A 16,534-nucleotide genomic window follows, 5' to 3' on the forward strand; every position below is an offset into this window, starting at 1 on the left:
TTAGTAATCCCACACCTAGGGGAAAAGGTCACAAGGACACCAGATGGTCCTGGAACATCTCAGAGGGGTGAGATCACTTAGGTGGGGGCTGACTAGGGGGTATGGATGCTTTGAAGTAGAGTGGTATACAGCTGTGTAAACATGATCAGGTGATCTGGGGACAGGATGGATGGGTGATAAACACAGTTGTAAACAGCCAAGACAAAAGGGCTTTAGAAAACAGCCTAGATCAATTGATCTCTACAGTAGACTGATCGGCGCCAAGCCAAAGGGGGCGTAGCCCCGGCATGACGAAATGTAGTTCTTGAATATTATTGGTGTATGTAAACAGGAAGTAGACGTTTGTTGAATGAAGGTTGTTGACCTATGTGAAGTCTATAAAAAGACAGGTAACGGAAGTGAAAAGTGTGTTCAACTTTGCAAACCTGACCCGGCTTTGTTCTCTGTGAATAAAATCTCTGAATGAATCAACAGCTCTGGTTAACGGTATGTTATTTCAAAACACCATGATTTAAATTCCACTACATCATTAACGACTGTTTTCCACACGCTTTTTTCATTGCATTGCCAGATAATCAATTGGTCATTGATGCGTCACGAATAACGACAATGCGTCGAAAATTAAAGAAATGTAAACATGAATTATGTCATTACTGTCTAAGCATCACAAAGCTGTATGCGTAAAGGCGTCAGGAAGACATTCTCGAGACTGCACCTGTAGTGTGTTCACTGTATGTCCACAGGAGTGTAAAGAGGATCAGGCTGCCCTGATGATGGAGGCAGCAGGACCGGCAGCTTTCGCAGCCTACACCCCACTCCCACAGAGGACATCAAGACGGGCCAGGCACACGAGAGAGAGGGCCAGAATGGCTAAAGAAAGAAAGGAAGAGAAGGAGGGTTGGAGGAGGGAGATGGAGGAGAGAGCGGAAGAGGTGGAGGGAGCCCAAAACCTTCTGCATAAGGTGAAGGAGCACACCGATGCAGAGAAGGAGAGGCTGAAGGAGGAGAGAGAGAGGGTGGACAAGGACAGAGAAATGGTGGACAAGGACAGAGAAATGGTGGAGAGGAAGAGGAAGATAGTCAACCATCTTAAAGATAATATGGAGAGGAAGAGGAAAGTGTTGGATAGAGACACTGAGAAAGTGAATGAATGCAATGCAATACTCAGTCGCATTCAAAAGACGCAGGAAAATAACAAAAAGGATTTGGAGGAGAGGATTGTCCAGTTGGAAATAAAGGCGAAAGAGGTGGAGGAGGTGGAGAAAGTGACAAAGGAGATGGAGGAGACTTTCCAGAGGGAGATGGAAAAAACAAGAAATGAGATGAAGAGGAGAGAGAAGGAGGTGGAGGAGAGAGAGAGGGTGGTGCAGGAGAGAGAGAAGGAGGTAAAGAAGAGCGAAGAGAGATTAAAGATGAGTGAGAAGGAGACCGAAACAATGGAGGTGATGAAGAGAAGGGTAGAAGAGGTCGACAGAGAGATGGAGAGAATCCTAGAGGAGAAAGAAATGGAGGTGAAACAAGTGAAAGAGAGGATGGAGGTGATGAAATGGGCAGAGGAGGAGAGAGAAAAAGACAGGAATGAGAAGAAGAAAGAAAAGGATATTGAATGGATGAGAAAGGAGTTGGAGGCGATGAAGAGAGTAGAGAAGGTGGAGAGAGAGAAGGAGAAAATCCTGGAGGAGAAAGAATGCGACGTTAAACGTGTGAGAGAAGAGATGGATGTGATGATAAAGAATATGGTGGAAAGGAGGGAGAGGGAAGTGAAAGAGGAGATGAGGATGAAGACAGAGATGGAGAGAGAGAGGGAGAAGATTGAAAAGGAGAATGAAAAGGTTATTGAATGGATGAGAAAGGAGATGGAGGCGGGTATGAAGAGAGAAGAAGAGATGGAGAGAGAGATGGAGAGAATCCTGGAGGAGAAAGAAAGGGAGGTGAAACAAGTGAAAGAGAGGATGGAGGTGATGAAATGGGCAGAGGAGGAGAGAGAGAGAAACAGGAGTGAGAAGGAGAAAGAAAAGGATTTTGAATGGATGAGAAAGGAGTTGGAGGCGATGAAGAGAGTCGAAGATATGGAGAGAGAGATGGAGAGAATCTTGGAGGAGAAAGAATGTGACGTTAAACACGTAAGAGAAGAGATGGATGTGATAAAGAATATGTTGCAAAGGAGGGAGAGTGAAGTGGAAGAGGAGATGAGAAAGATTACAGAAGATGTCGTGAAGTGGATGAAGACAGAGATGGAGAGGGAGATGGAGAAGATTGAGAAGGAGAAAGAAAACGATATTGAATGGATGAGAAAGGAGATGGAGGCGGGTATGAAGACAGTAGAAGAGATGGAGAGAATCCTGGAGGAGAAAGAAATGGAGGTGAAACAAGTGAAAAAGAGGATGGAGGTGATGAAATGGGCAGAGGAGGAGAGAGAGAGAGACAGGAGTGAGAAGGAGAAAGAAAAGGATTTTGAATGGATGAGAAAGGAGTTGGAGGCGATGAAGAGAGTAGAGGAGGCCGAGAAAGAGATGGAGAGAATCCTGGAGGAGAAAGAAATGGAGGTGAAACAAGTGAAAGAGAGGATGGAGGTGATGAAATGGGCAGAGGAGGAGAGACAGAGAAACAGGAATGAACAGGAGAAAGAAAAGGATATTGAATGGGTGAAAAAGGAGTTGGAGGCAATGAAGAGAGTAGAAGTGGTCGAGAAAGAGATGGAGAAAATCCTGAAGGAGAAAGAAGATGACGTTAAACGCATGAGAGAAGAGATGGATGGGATGATAAATAATATGGTGGAAAGGAGGGAGAGGGAAGTGAAAGAGTTGATGACAAAGATTACAGAAGATGTCGTGAAGAGGATGAAGACAGAAATGGAGAGAGAGAAGGAGAAGACTGAAAAGAAAAGAGTAATGGCGGCGAACCTGGAGTTTGCCAGAGAGAGCATGGAGAGGGCTTTCCATAAAGGGAAACAAAATACAGGTATGCCCTCCATTATCTGCTTACAGTGCATTCTAAGCATGATCATTTTGGCTTCTCAAATCACCTCAAAATAATTTAATTTTATCTATACAAATGATAAGACAATTGTTCTCTTTAGATTAGAAACAATCTGGGTAAATCTTAATTTGAAGAGGTATGCATGAGGTCTGTTATGTTTTTCTCTATATCCCATAATATTGATTACAATGATCAACATATTTGTACCCTGAAAAGAACCCAAACTGAACAAGTTCCCCATTATAAGTACCTGGGCATTTAGATAGATGATACACTTTTAAAATACATGTTGAAAAAGTGATCAACAGTTTGCGAGTTAGACTTGCGAGTTAGACTTGTACTTGTTTTGTAAAGAAATGTCTTGCTTCACCTTTGATAATAGGAGGAAGATTGTCTTGGCAACGCTCCTCCCTGTTCGTGATTATGGTGACACAATTTAAAATCACACGACAGCCTCAATTCTTAAACCACTAGACCCGATTTATCACTCTGCTCTGCAGTTCATTTGTAGGCATGTTTTCTGTACCCACCATTGTCTTTTGTATCTGTCTGTGGGTTGGGATTCTTTGACGTTGAGAAGGGCTTATCATTGGATTTCATCTGTATATAAAGCAGTTCTTTTAAAACTCCCATTTTACCTCACATCATTGCTTTTATGGCGACTTATTGGCGATCAAACTTGCAGCTTGTTACTATTTAATGTGCTACAAGTGATTACAGAATTGAGAAGAACTTTTTAGCTGCTGTGCTCCTCAGATATGGAATGATCTTCAGGCTAGACTGAGGTTGGAGCACTTGGTCCCTTACACTTGTACCATCATCTGCTTTTTAGTGGACAATATATGCAATAAATACCTTTTTTACACAAACATCTTGAATCAGAATGGGTCAGCCCTAGCCTCTTACACAAACAGGGTCAGAGTCAATGGGTACAAAACTGGAGCAAACGTGTGTATACCAAGATACTGTACCTCGACTCCTTTCCATTCCAAAAGAAATGTGTCCCTTTCCCTTCACTGAAATGTTGTGGATGACATGTACATAAAGCCACACACTGATGCAGGTGTGATGTTATGAGAGCTTTAGCATTTAGCATTTCCTGTGTCCAGGCGTTCTATTCACTTCTAATAGGACAAATGAAGGTACACTTGCCTCATAAGGCTCATTCTTGTTTCATTTGTCCTATTAGCTCCTACTGACCTCACTTTACACAGACACAGAGGAGGAGAGACTCAAACTCATTAGAAGTTTATTACTGGATCAGTTTACAAAACAAAACAAAACTGCATGGAGCGTACAGTACAGCAGAGCTTGGAGTACCAGACATGAACACACACATCGGAGCTGTCACAGTGGTATACCTTGGATCACACACAGACACACACACACACACACACACACACACACACACACACACACACACACACACTCACTCTCTCTCAGGGCAGCATGCGGATAGCTCCATCCAGTTTGATCTCCATTGATCATGGGGTTCTCAGCCAGTGATGTCACCAGGTGGGCAAACTCTGCAGGGTCTCCCAGGCGCGAGGGGAAGAGCACTTGGCGGGCCAGGAATGAACGCACCTTCTCAGGTAAACCCGCCAGGAGAGGAGTGGAGAACAGACCTAAGGAGAGGGAGAGAGAGGTTGTCTGATATGGAGAGGAAGGGGGTGGGGGGGGAGTGTGTGAAAGAGTGCGTATGTATGTGTGTGTGTTTACTGACTGGGTGCGATGGTGACCACACGGATGTCCATGGGTGCCAGGTCTCGGGCGATTGGTAGAGTCATCCCAACAATACCCCCCTTAGAGGCTGAATACGCAGCCTGACCCACCTACAAAGAGAGACAGTGAGAGTGAAGGAAGGGGCTGTTGAGACAGTGTTTGTGTGTGTGTGTGTGTGTGTGTGTGTGTGTGTGTGTGTGTGTGTCTGTGTGTGATCCAAGGTATACCACTGTGACAGCTCCGATGTGTGTGTTCATGTCTGGTACTCCAAGCTCTGCTGTACTGTACGCTCCATGCAGTTTTGTTTTGTTTTGTAAAAACTTTACTCATCACTCTGATCGTAGTGTAAGAAGTTTTAATAAAAAATATTATTTGTTAGTTAGTTAGTTGTGATAATACATACAAATGATAGTATTGATAATTACAGTTATCTAACAGTTTCAATGATACCTATGACTTGATCGTTTTGCTTTTGTTTCAAGTCAGATTGTTGATTTATATTTGTTCTGACCAGGTATGGATACTGGCCATATGGAATATTAAAAAAACTAGGCATTCCTTGTCTCAAACCCATCCCTTTCCTCGGGACGATGATGGGATATAAGAAGGTTTGTAGAGATTAAGCCCATAAACAACAACATTGTAGACTCATCCATGATGTGTGTTGTTGTGGTGAAAGCCATGGGAGCTGAATATGAATTGTTTTACCCAGAAAAATGGGCAATAAAGCTTTTGAACGAAAACGAAAAGAGAGGAGTGGGAGCCGGTCTGTAGTGGAAAAGGGCCATCATAAACTAAGCCACAGTTCAGGTTTATGACAAGCATTTATGATCTGGCTATTTTTTTGTTTTGTTTTTTGTTCCCAGGGTGGTTTCACCAATTTTGACACAGAGAGCTTCCAGAAATATGGGAAACTGTGGGGGTGAGTCTGCTAAACTGATCCTGGTTATTGTTAACTATGATGGATATATATATCTCTCAGTGTCTACAGTATACACTCTTAAACCAGGCGGACACTGTGCGATTTTCACAAACACAGACGATCCAACCGACGAAATGGTCTCATACACCAAGACAAATGATCTGTCTTGATGCAAGTACACTGCCCAAGCAACAATTTCATGCTTCCACATTAATAATTTGAATCTGTTATTGAGCGATTTAAGTTTTAAGCTTTTAAGTATTCTGTAGTATGGTCCCAAACACAACTTGTGCGTTGCCAATGTTTGACAACATCCTGGATTCTCATTGGTTGAGGCTCCTATATTGCCTCTGAGCACGTCTCAAACTGCATGAATAAAGAGGAGCCACGACATGTCAGAATTCAAATCGGAAGTGATTGTGTCTTCCCTCCATGTCATTGAAAGGGCAAAAATGTAATAAAAAAAATAAAGAAAAAAAGGGTTCTAAAAGGATTCTTTGGTTGAATAACTCTTATGGGTTCCATTTGCAGTGCCCTGCGTAAGTAATGGGACAAGCATTTTTTCTTCTTTTGCATTATGCAAATGTCCAAATTAAGCACTCGTATTTGTATGCAAAAGTGCAAAAGTCTGTGACCCATTGACCCAACCAGACGCTGGGTATCTTCTCTGGTAATGCTCTGCCAGACCTATATTGCAGCGATTGTTGTTTGTTTTTTTAGGATGTTTTGCCCTCCTCTTCAGCAAATTAAATGCATGTTCTATAGGATTCTATAGGATTCACTTTTTGGCCCTGAATAATTTCCTAGTTGCTATGGCAGTATGTTTTGGGTCATTGTCCTGCTGTATGGTGAAATGCCGTCCAATGAGTTTGGAGCAATTAAGCAATTAAGTTGTACTTGGACTGACAAGATGTTTCTGAACACTTCTGAATTCATCTTCATCAAAGGAGACAAGTGAGCCAGTTACAGTGGAAGCCATACATGCCCAAGCCATAACACCCCCTCCCCCATATTTCACAGATGATGTGGGATGCTGTGGATATTGGGCAGTTCCTTTTTTTCTCCACACTTTACAGCCATCACTCTGGTACATGTTTTTCCAGAACTCTGCAGGCTCTTTTAGGTACTTTTTAGCAAACCGTAACCTGGCCAGCCTGTTTTTGTGGCTAAGTAGTGGTTTGCACCTTGCAGTGTAGCCTCTGTAGTTCTGCTGGTGAAGTCTTCTGCGGATGGTAGTCTCTGACTCATTGACGCCTAACTCCTGGAGAGTGTTCCTAATCTATGGGGCAGTTTTTTTTAGTTGTTTTTTTTAATTATGGTGAGCATTTTTTGGTTATCCACTGGAAGTCTTCCTTGCCATTTGCGATTTCTTAGCTCACCAGTGCTTTCTTTCCTTTTAATGAAGTTCCAAACTGTTGATTTTGGTAGGTTTAAGGTTTTGGCTATGTTTCATTTTTTTCTGATATTTCAGCATCATAATGGCTTCCCTGACTTTCAATAACATCTCTTTGGTCCTCATGTTGACAAGACACCAATAGCAGACTGCACAAATTATGTGATGGAACACACCTGACGAACACACCTGTCAAGCCAATTGTCCCATCACTTTAGTGTAGCCTGAAATAGGGGGATTATGCATAAAAATGTTGTAATTTCTGAATGATAAACCAATATGTACACAAATAACATCAAATAAAAGATGAGAATCTCTACGTTCTCATTTCAACTCCAAAAAGAAGAAAAAATGCTTCACTGTCCCATTACTTTCGCACGGTACTGTATAACCTTCTGTGGAAAAGGGTTCTACATGGAACCCAAAAGGTTTCTTCAAAGGGAGAGTAGAAGAAGAACCCTTTTTGGTTCTAGGTAGCACTTTTTTTCTAAGAGTGCAGGATCTGTGATGGGTCTGTCTGTCTCTATCTACGGTATATATCCGCTTGAATGCCACAGCCTATTTGAGTATTGTTGCTGACCATGTGCATCCCTTCATGGCCACAATTGACCCATCTTCTAATGGCTACTTCCAGCATGATAATGCACCATGTCACAAAGCAAAAGTTGTCTTAAACTGGTTTCATGAACATGACAATGAGTTCAGTGTTCTTCAGTGGCCTTCCCAGGATCTGAATCCAATAGAACACCTTTGGGATGTGGTAGAACGGGAGATTCACATCTTGAAAGTGAACCTGAAAAATCTGCAGGAATTGAGTGATGCAATCATGTCATCATGGACCAGAATCTCAAAGGAATGTTTCCAACATCTTGTGGAATCAATGCCACGAAGAATTGAGGCTGTTTTGAGAGCAAAGGGAGGCCCTACCCAGTATTAGTATAGTGTTCCTCATAAAGTGCTCTGTGAGTGTATATCTAACTATCTTTGTTTTTGCTGGTCTGTAGGATCTATGATGGCCGTCAGCCCATCCTGTGTATCATGGACACAGCCATGATCAAAATCATCCTCATCAAGGAATGCTACTCCCTTTTCACTAACAGGAGGGTAATACGCTAAATTGAAGTTGTTGTATGGGGAAAAAAACATAAGGGCTCCTTAAATAGATAATATCATTGTTATTATAGCATTATTAATATTAGGTTAATCTTGCAGTATATAATAATAATAATTTTTCTAGAATATCTATCTCAACGGGCCTCTGTATGACGCCGTGTTTATCGCTGAGGATGATGCATGGAGACGGATCCGCAGTGTCCTGTCTCCCTCCTTCACCAGTGGGCGGATCAAAGAGGTACAGTCCCATCTCTCCTCTCCTTCTTTCATTCATTCCTTTATACAACACAAATAAATGAATGACTAACAACTCTCACGCGTGTGTGTGTGTGTGTGTGTGTGTGTGTGTGTGTGTGTGTGTGTGTGTGTGTGTGTGTGTGTGTGAGAGTGTGTGAGAGTGTGTGTGTGATTTGTACTATGTGTATAGTGTGTATTCATTGTTGTTTGTTGTTGTGTGAAGCAGCAACTTTAATTAATTAATCCAAGACAAATTTTCATCCGGGACAATAAAGTATATTTGATCTTATCTTCGATAAGTTCAGTGGTCAGATGACAGAGTATAGAATAATAGTTCATCTTTGGAGTCACTTATTCTTTGACTATATACATAATGTATCCTGTATGGATGTATATTCTCAGGCTATATAAACATTAAAATAATTCCTGTTTCAAACATGATATTAATATATGTTTTGCACATATTAATCCACGTATCAATCATGATATTTTTCCATGTATCCTTCCCAACTCAGATGCTCAGGATCATGAAGCAGCACTCTGGTAACTTGGTCAGCAATCTGAAGAAGACGGCTGATAACGATGAGCCCATTGAACTAAAGGAGTGAGTATTTATCTCCGAGACGATAAGGTGAATTTGTAATTTCAGTGAACTCCCCCCTTTAATTTTGTGGTTGCGGTTCTGGTGGTCAGAGATTGTGTGGTTGTGTTCCAGGTTCTTTGGACCATACAGTATGGATGTGGTCGTCAGTACTTCATTCAGTGTCGACATCGACTCCCTCCACAACCCCTCCGACCCCTTTGTGACCAACATCAAGAAAATGCTCAAGTTTGACATCTTCAGCCCACTGTTCCTCACAGTCGGTATGTGGGGGGACATGCAGCGTTCGGCCTGTAGAGGGAGCTACAGGACCGTGGCCGGGGTTGTGTCGGCGAGACTTTTGTTGCACACCTGCTGCAAATTAAGTCTCGCCGGCGAATGTTTAAGATGGGTGTGCTTCTGCCATTTCAGTAAGGGAGCTAAGCTGGAGAAGCAGGCGGCGAGAGCAGAGGAAAGAATCGGCAACTGGGAGGGCTGAAAAGAGACTTGTGAGAACTTTTGATGAATAAACGGGAAAGTTGTTCCCTTACCCCCAAACGCTGCGTCTGCCTCTGTGTACAACCGGACATTGTTACACGGTACAACTGCCCCCATATAGCTTTCAGTCATTTTGTGCTTAATAAATGAAGCTATTGATTTCATTGATTAGACTGACATAAACCACACTGCCAATGGTTTGCGCTCTACTCATTTGATAAACACATGGGCCGTGTCCAGAACCAACCTCTAGTTCCTAAATGCTGGACACTTGGAGATCTGAGTGGATTGGATACAGAAGTGTCTAGGGATAGAGCCTAGGAGTTGTTTCTGGACAGGGCTGTGCATTGAATAGGATTGGAGTCACGTATCATGGTATTTCCTGTTCCTGTTTGTAACCGTGGCATTTCCTGTCCGTCCAGCATTCTTCCCCTTCATGGGTCCTGTTATGGCAAACATGGAGGTATCCCTATTCCCTGCCTCGGTCACAGATTTCTTCTACGCTGTCTTTCAGAAGATCAAGTCCAATCGCGTGGCTAGCACCAGGAAGGTATGTAAATATAACTGATCAAATATACGATCTTCAGCCAGTATTGTGTAATACAATTGTAGAGATTTGGTAGCATCTGGTAGTTCTCATGTGATTTTGATCTGACGTAAGCCTGCTTCCAGAGTCGGGTAGATTTCCTGCAGCTGATGATAGACTCGCAGAAAGACAGCAACTCAAAGGGAGAGGAGCAGAGTAAAGGTGCCTGCCTTAAACACACACACACACACACACACACACACACACACACACACACACACACTGTATACTAGCATCTAACACACACATACAGTACCTGCCTCAAACACCTATACCTACAAACACACCGTGGAAATACTCTACTTCGTCCCTTTCTCACACCTACCACCCCATTTCTCCCACTCTCCCTCTCCTCCCTCTCATTCTCCCCCTCTCTCCATCATCATAGGATTGAGTGACCATGAGATCTTGTCCCAGGCAATGATGTTCATCTTTGCTGGCTATGAGACCACCAGTAGCTCTCTGTCCTTCCTGGCCTACAATCTGGCAACCAACCCTCACATCATGACCAAGCTGCAGGAGGAGATAGACACTGTGTTTCCCAACAAGGTAACCCCTCTGCAGACTCCTATATAGTACTATTCATGTGGAACAGGAAATATGATAGTGACAGTGTTTTAGAGGGTACTGATGAGTGTGTAACCCCTGTGCACTGCAGACTCCTACAGATGGTTAGATAGGTGACAGTATTTTGCAGTGTGCTAATGTGTCTGTAGCATCCCTGTGCAGACTTCTGCCCAGTATTATTCATTTGAAACAGGAAGTAGATAGGTGTTGTTGGAATCTTCAGAATACTTAAAAGGCCAGTACCTGAGGACCTGAGGGATCTACAGGGTATATACCTTAAAAGCATGTCTGACATGCAGTGGTGTGCATGACCATAGAGTGATTTCTAAACTAATGCAATCATCTTAAAATAAATTATAAAACTAACAGGTAATCAGTGCAGAGACTTGTGTGATATGTGCTCTCCATCTGACTCGTGCTGCTGCATTTTGTATCATTTGCCAAGAGCTTTCTTTGGTCGACCAGACAGGAGAGTGTTACAGTAATCAAGGCTGCTAGTAATACAAGCATGCATTCGTCTCTCAGTGTCAGCCTGCGAGAGGAAAGGTTGCACCTTTACAGCTGTGTTCTGTAAAGGTCCATGTAATATTCAAGCGTTCTAAAAGCTTCCTAACGGTTGTAATGACTATCTTTAATCGGTAGCGATCAGGGAACAAGATCCCTTATAATAAATCCCTTATGAATAAATATTTCATTTACGAACGCTGTTTTGGTTCGGAAAACACGCTTTTTAAAATGCAGTGTCCTACCTGACATTCGGTTTGCATATAAACATGTTGTGAGTGCCAGGGGTGTTCTAGGGGAGTAGACTGACCTTTCTCTGGTGGCTGCCTCTCCCAATCGTGTGCGCATGCAGAAAAACAACAGCTAATGTCCAACACTGCAAGTTCATTTCGGGGGGATATATTATTATTAGGGAGGATGTTGTTGTTTGGACAACTTCAGACAGAATTTCTCCACGATGGCAGATTTCCGGCAAACTTACTTACTCTTCTTTAAGTGATACAAATATGTTTTAGTCACATTCTTGATATGGGTTTCAAAATTAAGATCTGAGTCAATGGTAACACCTTGTTTTTTTGCCTGGTGCTTAGTGTTACTGTAAGTAGTGTCTTTAAGTGTGCAGACAGTTTGACCAGGACAAGGACAAAGAGCATTTTGGCATCAGCATTAATTAATTAATTCTAAGGTCATTAAGAACCTAGTTAATAACTTAACAACATAGTGCTATCTCAGTGCTATGATCGGCACAAAAGCCAGATTGGAACATGTCAAAGGTACAGTTGGGAAGAAGGAGATTATTTAACAGTTTGAACACCTTTTTTTCAAGAATTATAATTTCTTTGCTTAAAAAGGGAAGGTTGGAGATTGGCCTAAAATCGCTAAGGACTGAAGAGTCTAAGTTACTTTTCTTCAGGAGGGGTTTCACCATGGTAGTTTTAGGTGCAGATGAACAGACCCCCACTTTGCTGAGCATTTCTGTATGACCACTGCAAAAGAGTTCATAGTGCTTCCATGTGGTGGAAGGTGGGGTAACAAGTCATCAAACACATCTTCAGGTCTTGCCTGAGTGATCCTCCTCACCTAATATTGTTTCTCTTATCTCAGAAGTATGTTGCAAATTCCTCACATTTGTAGGTGGAGAGCAGATCACCAGGTGTCTTGTGGGCGGGATTTATAAGGCTGTCAATCGTTGAAAAGAGCACTGTTTGAGTTGTTATGATTCATTATCAATTTTGAGAAATGATCCGGCTTGGCGTTTTTTTTATTGCCTTATTAAAAGCAGAAAGATGCTCTCGAAGAATATCAAGGTGGACCTGCAGTTTTTGTCAGCTCAGACTTTCTGCAAATTCTTTTAAATTTGGCCACAGCCTTTTTCAGTTTGACTGGTGCTACAGAGTCGATAGTTGCCCTTAGTTTGGTGTTGAAGCTGGTTACTAAATCATTATCACAGGAGGAAGCTGTTGATGGTGTACTATTCATATTCATATTCATCATGAAATTCTCATCTGCTCAGCGACATGGCTAGATAAATAATAGAGTGAAAATATATTTTTTCCCCACTTCTAATAGACTGACATGCATTCATGTTTAGCCAGGTTTCAGATAAAAACATTACAGTGCAGCTTTCGCTCTGAGATAAGATCAATAAAGGTTTTGCCAGATAGGGACCTAATATTCAAAAGCACCATGGTAATGTTCTCTGGGCTGTTCGGTGCTGCCCGGCCACAGTTAATGGAATGGATACCAAGTTATTCACATTTGAACCACCTGACAGTTTTCTTGTAGTCTGTCGACTGTGATAGGAAATAATAGACTGTAGCACATTCAGTATTCCAAGCAGTCAATCCACTAAAAGCAGCCCAGTTTAGTGGCATTTTGACTTCTGATTGATCCTTGTGTACATCTATCATTTACATTGTTCAGTGGAATCTAAATGTATTTTCTTCTAACTATCAAGATAACATTATTTAGCGATTTTTTTGTTTATTCATGTATAACAAAAAAGCAAGACACTATTACACACGTACATTGAAAGTAATGGCGTTCTGTATGTGGGTGTCATGAAATTAGGCTATGCAGATTAGAATAAGTATAGTACTGTGTTCATTTCCCCCCCAAAAAACACAAAAAACTAACAGCTCTTCAGATTTGCGACGAAAAAGAGTTAGTTCTGGGCTACGGCTACATGAACGACCAATCACTAGTGCTCATGTGAGTGTAATATCCCTGTGCAGGCTCCTATCCAGTACGAGGCTCTGATGCAGATGGACTATCTAGACAGCGTGATCAACGAGTCTCTCAGGTTGTACCCCATCGACTTGAAAGAGTCGCCAAGAAATCTGTTGAGATCTGCGGCATCACCATCCCCAAGGGTATGGTCATCATGATACCCATCTGGACCTTGCACCGTGACCCCGATGTGTGGGAAGACCCAGAGGAGTTCAAACCAGAGAGGTAATGGGCCACATCTTAACCACAACCACAATATCAATCACAACAGCAACGATAAGAGCAGTGTTCCACAAACAACCATAAAACAAACCTAAATGCGACGACCAAACACAAACAGGTTTCTTCAACCATGTATAACCATCATATTACTGTGATTTAATTGATATGTTCTTTAACCCCTCCTCCTCTGAACTCTCCGTGTGTAGGTTCAGTAAGGAGAACAAGGAGAGCATCGACCCATACACCTACATGCCGTTCGGGTTGGGCCCACGGAACTGTATCGGGATGCGATTCGCTCTGGTATTGATGAAACTGGCGATGGTGGAGATTCTACAGAGGTTCAACTTCACCGTCTGCAAAGAGACAGAGGTGAGACAAAATAATGATACAATGATTGTAAATATAATTTTGTACCTATGACTTTGTTGCGTTTCTATATGTAGCAGAGGTGATTTTGGAATCACACTCGGGTGATGAGGTAGCCCTGCCTGAGACATGTAAACTGAAGTGTCGCCCTCAGACCTTGAGGATGTCCTCTTGGCTTAATAGTAGCGTTTGTGTCTTCCACATGGGAGACCCGGGTTTGAACCCCCATACTACAATTCTGTACTTGCGTACTGCATGAGTATGTACTCCCCATTTAATTTCCCAGATTGCATTTTTCAGTACTAGGCGCCAATCATCCTCAGTATAGGCTACCTACTAAATGATGGAAGTGTGAGATTTAAAAAAAAGCTATTTGTATTTCTGCAAAACTCCCTCGAGACTTCATAGGGCCATTTTAATGTATGTCGACCCAAGAGAGGTTGTCCAGGAGTTTGAGTTTATTTGAATTTATAGTGCAATGCTACCCGAACGTAACAGTGACACTGTATTAGGTAACATTCATAGTGTAACGCTGACATCTGTTTTACTCGTTCCTTCATACTTTAACTGTGTGTCAACTCTCACCAGATCCCCATTGAGATGGACCTACAGAACACTCTGATGCCCATACGGCCCATCAAACTCAAGCTGCTGTTCCGCTGCCAGGAGTCCAACGACAACCAGCTCAAAGCAGACAGCCAGTGATGAGGACCTGCCCTGCTGCAGGTCTCTCAGTTATTATGTTACACATAGATCAGCCCCAACACTGGCTACTTTCAAAAATGGGCTTAAAAAAAAAAAGGGCTTCGCTTTTGCCTTAAATTGAAACTAAATTGGCGCTAATAATTGCACTGTGACCCTAAAATGCACTGTGACTTTTATTCTTTTTTTATGTCTTTTATGCGTTTTTATTCAAAACAAAATTTCATGCTGTTTCCTTTTTATCTATTTTACGTAAAGCACTTTGAATTGCCTCTGTGTATGAAATGTGCTATATAAATAAACTTGCCTTGCCTTGCCTTGCCTCTGGGCTCTGCTGCTACTGTATGTTGCTCTCTTTGTATCTGTCTAATAGTGGAGGTCCAGGACTAGTTGTACAGAGACAGTTGTTGTCTGTCGTCTGCAGGGCAGGGATTTGCATGTGACTTGTGCATGTTTTGTACTCGTCTGGTAGTGGGTCTCTATCATCACGCTAAAAACGTGTGTATAATCACAAACTAAATCATAACATGAGAATGAACAACATGCCATCAAAACATGACAATAAATAGGTGTTAGATTAGATTCAACTTTATTGTCATTGTGCAGAGTACAAGTACAGAGACAACGAAATGCAGTTAGCGTCTAACCAGAAGTGCAAAAAAGCAGAAAAGTGCAATGTGAACAATATATACAGGTAGAGCAGTATAAGCAATATATGAGCAGTATAAGTAGTGCAGTATAAGCAGTATATGAGCAGTATAAGCAGTATATGAGCAGTATAAGTAGTGCAGTATAAGCAATATATGTATTAACAGTAACATTATAAGCAGAATAAATATAGAATGCAGTATGAACAGTATAAGCAGTATATGAGCTGTATAAGTAGTGCAGTTACCAATGTATTGGGTCTATCTATGGGTATCGTAGTGCAGCAGTAGTCAAAATGTACCTGCATTTTATCGGTTGAAGTGCCATCTCATCTGTCATAAGATTTGACTTGTAAAACTGAAAAGTAGGATACAACTAATAGCCTAAATGTATAAACACAGACCACAACCAAAAAACAACATGGGAAAATCGTTTACGCATCCTCTGCAGCAGGAACAGTGCAGAGAAAAAGTATGTACAGTAAACCCCATAACTGAATACACTTCATACGCTTCAGCGCGACACAGAACGCCTATACTGCAACAAAGTAAAAAGATGAGACAGACACGTGTCTTCAATAACTTGCATGTTTAATCAAAATACAAGCATTCGGCACATCGTTAACTTGTAGGAAAGTTTAATCAGGTTTTATCAATTGTATTATTTTAAATGTGAAATAAATATCATCAGTGCAGAGGCTATAACACACTACAAAAGTCACATTAAATCACGGAAAGTAGGCTAGGCTAATTAACGGAACTATATGAATATACAGCCCGAGCCCAGTCCAGGGTTCTGAAAGCGACAAGTAACAAGTGTGCCCATCAACTGTCTAGATATTAGGCCTATACGTAACATTTAGTCCTCCACTTTATATCACAGGTAGTATAACGTTTAAAATGACTACAAAACAAAAGCAATATAGTCTACAGTGAACGGCGCATTGTCCATTTGTCATACATGTCCAAACAGACCTGCTCACTTGAATAGGAAAGTAGCGCGGCGGTTCGTTGCTTCAGCAAACCTCTCGATGACTTTACTGTTGAAATCCATCTGTCCCTGGATCAATGCATTTTCAATGGAAATCATGTCAAGGCCGTTCAGTCGCTGGTGTCTGTTCTGTTCTGACAGATGTATAATGTCTTTGAATCCAGCCGATGCCCAAATAGTCTCCACCAACAATCATACATGGGAAACAGAACAGCGCATGTTTCGAGGTGGTAGCGGTTAGCCATCTCTTTTTGTCAAACCATTCCTGTTGGCCCT

At 41.9% G+C, this 16,534-nt stretch overlaps 1 pseudogene across 1 annotated transcript in view; it reads left to right on the forward strand.

The window, feature by feature from the left end:
• Positions 1–16,534, forward strand: part of LOC310824109 (cytochrome P450 3A27-like) — a 141,198-nt pseudogene that overhangs the window by 33,977 nt on the left and 90,687 nt on the right. Inside the window, exons 3-12 of the transcript in view lie at positions 5,568–5,623; positions 8,021–8,120; positions 8,254–8,367; positions 8,882–8,970; positions 9,082–9,230; positions 9,867–9,994; positions 10,117–10,192; positions 10,419–10,579; positions 13,336–13,555; positions 13,759–13,921. The product of the transcript in view is annotated as a cytochrome P450 3A27-like (transcript). The remainder of the gene's footprint in view (positions 1–5,567; positions 5,624–8,020; positions 8,121–8,253; positions 8,368–8,881; positions 8,971–9,081; positions 9,231–9,866; positions 9,995–10,116; positions 10,193–10,418; positions 10,580–13,335; positions 13,556–13,758; positions 13,922–16,534) is intronic.

Source organism: Argentina silus (genome assembly GCF_951799395.1).
Source record: "Argentina silus genome assembly, chromosome: Y".
Taxonomy (NCBI): Eukaryota; Metazoa; Chordata; class Actinopteri; order Argentiniformes; family Argentinidae; genus Argentina; species Argentina silus.